The following is a 9,726-nucleotide window of genomic DNA, read 5'->3' as shown; positions in this document are numbered from 1 at the left end:
TCCTAAACATGTTTTTTAATTGAACTCCATGGGTACAGAATAAACACCCGAAAACATGGTGGCTTCAGCGATGACACTTTTATTTTCTAAGTGTCCAGGGACGACAAGTGAACATCAAGAATTCAGCAGGGCCCCAGGGCTTGTGAAGCCCAGTCACTGACCAAGGCTTGGCAAAATGTTCCTGTTTCTCTTGGCCTCTGGTTAGTAAAGAAGACACATAGACTTAGGTTTCCACCTTTCCTAAGACTTATACGATTTCCTAAACTTCATTATTCTTCACTATTCTAACCTGCACAAAGATGCCTCCTTTTCCAATGCACAGGATCATGGTCACAAGTAGGAATGAATTGTCGTGTCGACTCAAAAATGTTTCAGCAGACACTAACAATTCTGTAGGCGGAAGAAGCCATAACGACACTTTCAAACCACAGGATAACCCAGTGCCCTCCTACCTGCATCTACACCTGCCAAGCCCACAATGTGGAAAAAGGCATAAGCCTACAACATATTCCAACTGAATCAAGAGAATATAAAGGATATTGGGATGGAATTCCCTGAGGAACAGTTAAAATGAGGCAGATAAACACTGGATTGAGGATAGAGACTCTTGTAGGAAAGGGAGTTTCAAAGGAATGTTTCCCAAAATCATTAAACCAGCCAGAGAATTTCTCTTGTGGTGGACCCGGGCCACACCTAGGCAGAAACTGGTATTCATCAAAACCTTCACAATCTTTGTAGATTGGGATCATAGTCCAGAGAGATAGAAGTGTAGAAGCCAAGCAATGGATGCCATATTCCCAAATGATTGGTTACAGCTACAAACATTCTGGCTGGTGAGGAGAACGAGTTCCTATGTGATACCTGCGCTCCTTTGGGAGAGTGATCTTCCCTGTCCTAGAGCACTGACGTCTAACACTCCTTGGCTCGCTTGAGGTTACTGAGGAAGAAAAAGGACATTCATAGAGATATCCATTCAACATAGAAACTGATCAAATTCTGTTCAGAAAGGAGCAGGGGCAGTTAGGGAGGTTGAGAAAGACCTGAAGGTGTTGTCTGATGAGAGAGTCAGGATTAGGACCTGGACTGGCCTGAATGGTCCCTATGAGAAAGAGACCATACCCAAATCCCTTAATCCAATCAAGCGATTATAGCCGATTGGAAGATCTTGCTCTTTATGATATTTCAGTTTTTAACTGAAAGTTAGTTGAGAAAATGGATATAACATCTTGAATAACCTCAACCCTGACCCCATTTTTAATACCATTAGGTATTAACTCCCATTCATGCAATCATTATGTGACCCAGGTCAGAGTATGGCCCCTTGAACCTCAAGCCCCTGTCTCATCCCATGAATGCCGCCCTATTGCTATCTCATGGCTTCTGAGGAAAATGCAGCTTCTTGGGCACTCATGGGATGTGTGCAGTAATAGAAATGTTCCCTACTTTCTGGAAGCCTATGAAGATCCCAGAGGTCCAAGAGTGGGAAGGCCTATCATCACGGGGAATGTTGGGATTGGAACTAGCAAAGTAGTCTAAGTATTCTTGGACTTGCAGGAATATAGGGCACAAGGGTGTGGAGGCAGGCAGGCTTGAGCAAAGGGCCTTAATGCTGGGCTCTCTAGCAGAATTGGGACTTCATGTGCAATTGACTGGATTCTGTCCATGTGCACAGAGAGACCAGGGAGAAAGGCTAGCGGAAGAAGGTCTGAGCAGACCTGTGCTCTCCCCTCTAGTCACCTGACATGTCTTTTGCTTCCCTGCCATCCAAAAACCAAACAAAACCAAAGCAAACCCAACCAAACAGGGCCAAACCTATCTTCCCAAAGCAAAATCCACTCTCATCCAGATATGGAAGACGTCAGATTTATCTGAACAAACTGGTATAGGTTATGGATATTAGTAATAGATGTATTTAGCACAGTTGGATGCACACTGGGTGAATCAGCCCCTCCTTCAGCCTTGGGGAAAAATGGGGCCACTTGAAGGTGAAAGGATTAGAAGCAGTGAGAGGCAGCTTTGAAGCTTTGAGTGTGGAAACGATGCTGGGGTCCTGGGGTCAGTGTGAGCATGTCTGACCGTGTCCTCATGCATCCCTCATCCCATTGCTTATCTTCTCTTTATATTGAAAGACCATTTGTCCAAACCAGGGTGGGTGGAGTGTTGGCAGCAATGTGTTTGGTCATATACAACCAGCACCGATTTGAAAACCCAGGGCACCTACACAAAGAAATGACAAACTACCGTGTAAGTCGATGACCTGCAGCCTTGTATGGCGACAGACTTCTTTTCAGGAAACTATGGACACAAAATATATATTGAGAAGTCAACCCATAAACCCGGCGTTTGATAATATTTGGAAATGCAAAGAGGCAATGAAATGCTTATATTTCAGGAGTTAAATGCATCCTACCTGATTATATCATGCTGGTTGAATCACAGCCCCTTCACAATCTACCCCCACCTTTGACTGAAGAGCAGGTGCCTGGCAAGGACCCATCTCCCACAGGGAATTACTCCATATCCCAGCAACTCTAACCTGTCCAGACACTTTACTGTCATCCATCTGTGTGACAATCTCCTGACAAGGAAGAGGTGGGCACAGGATTTCAGATCACTTCCACTCCAATATTGGTCCTTGGGTGACACCTCAGAAAGACATTCTCCACTGAATGAATGTGGATTTTGAGGTTAACTAATGGGTGCTATGTAACAATTATATTTCTTTGGGGCAAGATTGACTAATGCATTGTTGAAAGGTAATTAATGTGTGATTATGCTGATTCCTATGATTTGGGCGGCCGTTCTCAGGTTGTTTTAAACTTTGGTCACATATACATGCATTTAATGTTTCCATTATTTCCTTTCAGAATGAATTATAACATTCACGAATCAGAGTTATTAGAAAAATAATGTAATAGTTTGAATTTAGTAGAGAAAATATCAGGGTTTTTAAAATCTTTATTGATTCATCAGACAGATTGAGATAGAGAGCTAAGCGGATAGATCTGTGCCAGTTGGAGAGTGAGACGGAGCCTCACACTGAGCAGGGATCCAGACTGTGCACGGCAGACCCCAAAACCAAACCACATTGTTGGAAAAATCTTGAAAATGTCTATGAGTTGGGAGGTGGATCGGACACGAGAGAGGAGGTCAGTGTAGCAAAGTGCAAAGGACTCAGTGCTTCCCACACCCTGAAATACTGAGAAACACCGGGGTCCCTGGATCTAATCGACTTGGATGTGGGGACATAGATGCCAAGACATGAACACGTTTCATTGTTTGTTTCTGTTTAAGATTTATTTGTTTATTTGTTTGAGACAGGGAGAGACCAGAGAGAGACCACAGAGTAGCGGGAGAGAGGGGGGCCGACAAAGAGAGGGAGAGAGATTCTCAGGGAGACTCCCCAGTGGCCGTGCTGCTGGATTCGGGGCTCCCTCCCACATTCCTGAGACCCACATGTCTGGCGTTATTTTTCATTTCCGGGTAAGAAGCATGAGACAGCAAGGCCCTCAAGCAGACATTATCTAGGACACTCCAAGGGCAAAAGCAGCCACATTGGAAGGAATTGGCAGCATCGGATTCCCTCCTGACGGCGGGGCTCTTCCTTATCCACCACCGTCTCCCGTCTCTGCACCCAGAGTGTCTTCACTCCATGCTCTTCTTCCGTGAGGGATTTCTTAAAATTCCATTCTCTCCCCGAGGTCCCTTCCTTGCTTATGGAGTCTTCAGGTTCCATGTGTCCTTCAATTCTTTGCTTCTGTGTGATCGCTGGCATGTGAGCCCCAACATGCTAGAGCCACCACGTGGAACTGATTTACTGAGATGTCTCCAAATGGAAAAATCCCTAATGCAACAAAATGTATTGATTCCATATATATTCCAAATCGTGTATCACACACAGTATCACTAAAAATTTTAAAGACAGCTATGGTTTTCTTTTTAATATTCTCCTGGCTATTCAGGGTCTTTTCTATTTCCACACAAATCTTAAGATGATTTGTTCCAAATCTCTAAAGAAAGTCCTCAGTGTTTTGATAGGGATTGCATTAAATGTGTGAATCGCCCTGGGTACCCTTGACATTTTCATAATATTACTTCTTCCAATCCTTGAGCTTGGAATATTTTTCCATCTCTTTGTGTCTCCCTCCATTTCCTTAAAAGTGTTCTGTAGTTTTTAGGGTTAGGATCCTTTACCTCTTTGGGCAGGTTGATTCCTAGGTATCTTATGTTGAATAGCAGGGGTGAGAGTGGCCATCCCTGCCTTGTTCCTGATCTTAGGGGAAAGGCTCCCACTGGTTCCCCATTGAGAATGATGTTTGCTGAGGGGTTTCCCTAGATGGCTTTTAAGATGCTGAGGAATGTTCCTCTATCCCTACACTCTGAAGACAGGATTAGCTCGGTCCACTGCCAGAAGAGTGAATGCAATGGCTTCTTCTAAAGAAACTAAAACACTGTATTGAAACCTTCTCATCTCGCCCTCTGGTAACAGGAGGCTAATGTATTTTATGTCCCCTTATCACCACAGGGGTGGGGTTCTTTTCCCATTAAAATGAGCACTTTTAATAATATCACTGTGGAATGGATTGTTCTCATCTCCATGCCTTTACTGTGCTTGATTTCTATGAAGTGGAGAGGCAGAGCTAAGATGTGGTCCATCTGTGGTGTCTTCTATTGGAGCAGCTGGTAATGGGATGATGCACACCTCACAGGAGGAGACAATCTCCCTAGAAGCTGTTTCCTGTCTCCTGCCTGCGCTCAAACCTGCCACGAGACACATGCCCTAGGATATCTCCTGTGAAAAGTCCTGACTTTGTTTTCTCCTCCAGGACAACACAAAAGCTCAGGATGGGAAGTCAGGTAATCCTTATGCTTACATTCACCCACCATGGCCAGGAACCTACCCTCCTTGTCAAGCTCACAGATCATTGATTGGATGTGGCCTCCCAGATTAAACCTCCATATCCTGCCATGGAATCTAGCCTTGGGGCTGTCCCCAAAACCTAGTTTCAGCCCAGATTTCTATTGTGAACACAATTCCAGCCTGACATTTTGCCACAGGTTGATGGAGCCAGGACTCAACACATTGTTTCCTGGAAACAGGTATGAGGTCCACCTAGAACTCCATCCAGGATTGGCAATTCTGGTGTCCCAGGAAATAACTCATGAATCTGGGGATCCCTGGGTGGCTCAGCGGTTTGGCGCCTGCCTTTGGCCCAGGGCATGATCCTGGAATCCCGGGATCGAGTCCCACGTCAGGCTCCGGGCATGGAGCCTGCTTCTCCCTCCTCCAGTGTCTCTGCCCCCCTCTCTGTCTATCATAAATGAATGAATGAATGAATTAATTAATAAATAAATAAATCTTTTAAAAAAAAGAACTCGTGAATCTGTTCTGTGGGAGGCTCTGCAGATTCTTTGGTCTGTCCTCATGACTAATAGATCTTGATATAGAGAGACACCCCTTGAGTGACTAATGGATACCTGGACAGGATGAGCATTGAAGTCCAGACACCTAACCAGAGAATCCATATGCTGACTGTCCAGCCTCCACCGTCCCCACAGTGTGCTATCCAACCATCTCCCATCATCCCTCCTCGGGGTCTCTGCTAGCCTTGGACAGAGATGGTGTGCTTCTGGTTCAATCTACTCCCTCCCCCTTAATTTCTCATACAAGCATCTTCCTGGTCAGAGCTCTCATAATTGAAGAGACCCTGAAGAATAATGTCCCTATGTCCCATTGCATTTCCTCTTAAATGGCTGCTGGCGCTTCCCCTATATTGAGCCAGTGAGTAGGAGTGAGAAATTCCCATGGGGGGAGGATATGAATTTGAGCTGCAGGTGACCTAAAGGTGGCTGTGGAATTCCACTCAGGGGAAGCAGGCAAAGAAGCCTCTGTGAGGAGCCAGCCTGGAAATAAAACAACTGTTTCAAGGTTCTGAACTACTGGGGAGAAAAAGCCTGCACACCAAATCATATGTGGGAATTTTTTATTAAGAATAAAAAACCACACCACTTCCTAATAACATTTTAGAGCAAAAACAAACAAAGCAGATGCAATATTCTGCATAACAATTTCAGAGAAATAATATCAACAAGTACAGAAAATGTCTTCTAGGAGAAAACATGGTGTAATTTGCAGAACTCTGAATGGGATCTTTTTCTAAATCAGAAATTCAGACATTTATAAAACAATTTCAGATTAACTTGTAAATTTCTGTTACAACCAAGTTACAAATTGCCAGGATGATTTCCCTACATTTGTTAGAAAATGGATTTCACTAAGACAAACTTGACATTCCGGATTGGATGCACGCTTTGACAGTCCTATAGATTTACCTAAAGAAAAACTGCAGCATCTGTGTAGTGGGGGGAGTGTATGTGTAGGCGCACAAAAGCGGGACACCCAGCACGTTGTGGACTTGACCGTTTCCATCCAGTTCAGCGGAGGAATTGCTGGTTCACCACAACAGTCCAGGTGGAGACATATCCTCATTCCAACAGACACCTCCTCAGGGTCCTCTGCTGTGGAGGACAAGTCCCCGAGTCCATGAGCTCTCTCATTCCCTATGACAGTCTTCAGAGGACGGGGATACCTGCAGGTCCTCTTACGGAACTCTTGGCAAGACATGCACACAGGTTTCCTCACTCTTTACGACACAATAAACTGTATTGGTCAAAAGAAACACAATTCCCAGACATGAAAGAAACCCTGACACTTTATATCTCTAATCTGTCTTTGTTACATGAAAATCTACAAAAAAGCTTGATTTCTTCTGCACAGATCCTATCGTCCCTTACTCTCCAGTAAGGGTGGTATTTCCAAGTTTGAATACAGAGTGAAAATAACATTATGATGTGATGTTACAACTGCACATCTACGGTCACACTCAGAGGCGTTTGCTGGTCATGTAATAATTTCCATTCTACAATGAACTTGTCAAACTCTTCTGTAAGAAATGCAATGATAACACAGAACACCTATAACCTGACCTCAAAACGCTTTTGCTAGACTCATGAACTTGGCACTGTTTTCCAAGGTATCAAACCAGGTCCAAATTTGAATTTGAACTGGTCTGAAATCCAGAGTCCACTGCTTCTGGGTCAGGAGGTGCCACAGAGCAGATGGTAGCAAGAGTTGTAAAAAGTTATATTCAGTGGGAGGCTGGGCATTTCCTTTTGGAATAAGAGCCCTTGTTAGTTTGCTTCTCTTCAGTCTTAATGTGGGAGAGAGTGAAGGGAACATAATATAATCACTATGGTTATATCAGGCTGGATGCAGTTATTGTCCCAAAATTAAGCACTTAATTTCCTTCTTACAATTTCCAAGCATTGACCAAGACACATCGCTAGCAAGACCCAATACATACTCATGTGTTCAGACAAATATTCTTTCAATATAAATAGAAGAAAAGCATTGGGAAGTGGGGACCATGACGAGAGGGTCAAACATACTTCAACCCCAGGTCCTCAGCATCATATCGACTCTCAACCCTGACTGCTCACTGCCTCTCACCTGCAAGTGGCCCCCACTCTCCCCAAGGCTGAAGGAGAGGCAGGTTCCTCGATACACCCCATATGAAATCCACACTATCCCAATATAAGATCATGACAAAGACCCAGGTTTCAATATCAGTGTCCTCTAGGTTCAGTTGAAGGCCATATCCCATGAACACACCAGATAGATGGTTCTTCCATACATACAGAACACACACTTCTCACAACACAAAGTATTTCCAGTATGGGTCTGTGTTCGGGTTTGGAGTGAGTGATGCTGTGTGTGTGGGTGTGTGCGCCCATGTGCACCAAAGTTAGGAGACACATCCCTGGACTGCTTCCCCAGACCTCTGTCCCTTCTTGCTCATCCTCTTGGTAGGTCGGGCTCTCCCTGGCACACGTGGGACCTTGGCCACGTCCCCGGCCACCTGAGGTGGGAGCATCCCAGCTGCAGTGGTGAGCACGTCGACGGTCTGCTGAGGATGATTCTTCGGCATCTCAGGTCTGTATTTGGAGTGGTGAAGGATGACTGCGTTTGCAGGAAGAGCAATTTCTCTTCTCCTGACATTGAGTTCAAGCTTAGGTCGATTGCGTTCCTGGAGGCATCTCCACTGGTCTAATGTCATTTGTTGCCTTGAGGTCTCTTCCCCACACTCCTCCAACTCAGGAAGGTTCATGGAGGGATCCGTTGCCGGCTCTCCTGAGGCCTCACCCATCACCGTGGGGTCTGCCTCGGGAGATGCGAGTCCTCCCTCCTCGACTGACTCCCTCCCAAGGTCTCTCTCCAGATCAGTCTTCTGCATATAAAAGAGGACATAGGCAGGTTGGCGCAGCGCGCAAGTCACATCACAGGCGCTGACCTTAGCATCATCCATTTTATACCACTGGCCATTTCCTGCCTTTACGAAACAGAAGTAATGTCCGCTGTGGCAACTCCTCCCAGCGTGCACCAGCACGGCATAGAGCACATAAACCAAGGGTCCTGCCCTCTGCTCAGACAGGCAGTGTTGCATGTCAAGGCGCTCAGGATATTGCACCTCCTTAGTCATTTTGTTGCCTGTCAAGTCTGAGAATCGTCTCAAGACCAGGATGAGGACCTTCGGGGAAGTGTGCAAAGTCAACACCTTGGACGCAGGCACCTTCTCCAGACACTTACTACAATGGTAGGCATTTTCACCTTCCAGCAGTTCGGGCTTCATCAACTGCTCCAAAGCTTGGCTGATGCTGTGAGCAGCCCCGATGTCCAGGCAGATGTCCAGGTAAGGTTCCAGAGTGCTCGAAGTGCCTTGGTAGTGGAGACACTGGATTTGAGACCTCCAGTACCCCCCCAAAGAGTTGCTGGATGAGGGTGCTGTCCTGAGGACACTCAGGGTCTGAGAGCTTGTCCTCAGGCAAGCATGATTGCTGCATTGCATCCAGAATGAACATGAGATACTCATGGGCATCTTCCTGCTTGTGTCTGTGGAAGGCGGCGAGCAGGAGTGGCAGGGGCCGGAGCACACGTCCAGGATGGCAGAGAACCCGCGTCAGGTGAGCCTGCAGGGTACACAGCATGCAGGATGTCTGCCTCCTACAGGTGGTCCCGTGCTGCTGGGACAGCATGTAGCTGGCGAGGGGCTCTGTGTAGGTCAGACACTGTAGGGTCGCATTCACATAGCAAGTGTTGCCCATGTTCTGAAGCCCGGCTCCCACCTGGGAAAGGCTCTTCCAACTTAGAGGCGTCTTGGTGGGAGGCAACCCTGCTGATGCGGGAGCCAACGGGTCAGTCGGGGAGGAGAGAGTCTTTGATGCAGGGGATGTCGTCTCGGGCACAGAGGGTCCTCCGTGGACTTCAGCACCGCCTCTCTTTGACCAGCATGACTGGGGTTTGGGAGAGGCGCTGAACTGAGGCTCCTCTGAGGGGTGGAGGTGGGCAGCCTCCATGTCTGCAGAAACAGTGTCCACAAATACATTCAACCAGGAGCTTCGGGTCGCAAAGGGATGCTCCTCTCACTGTGCCAGTTTCCAAATGTCAGATAGTGAACCTCACCTCCACCTTTTATGGCTTTTGGTCCCTGGGATAAGGCACAAAGTCCTCTCATCCACTCTAATTGCTAGATTGGATTACAGGATTTGGGTGTGGTCCCTCCCTGACGGAGACCATTCAGGTCAGCCAAGCTCCCATTCTTGCCTCCCACAACAGGCAACTTTCAGATTATTCTCAACCTCCTTAACTGTCCCTGCACCTTTCTCAAC

General features: G+C 46.5%; 1 pseudogene; it reads right to left on the bottom strand.

The window, feature by feature from the left end:
- Positions 1–7,667: 7,667 nt before the first annotated feature.
- LOC144284202 (ubiquitin carboxyl-terminal hydrolase 17-like protein 6) lies at positions 7,668–9,414 on the bottom strand (annotated as a pseudogene).
- Positions 9,415–9,726: the final 312 nt, after the last annotated feature.

Source organism: Canis aureus, chromosome 15 (genome assembly GCF_053574225.1).
Source record: "Canis aureus isolate CA01 chromosome 15, VMU_Caureus_v.1.0, whole genome shotgun sequence".
Lineage (NCBI taxonomy): Eukaryota > Metazoa > Chordata > Mammalia > Carnivora > Canidae > Canis > Canis aureus.
Note: the sequence above shows the minus strand (reverse complement) of the source record. Positions and strands in the feature narration are given on the sequence as shown.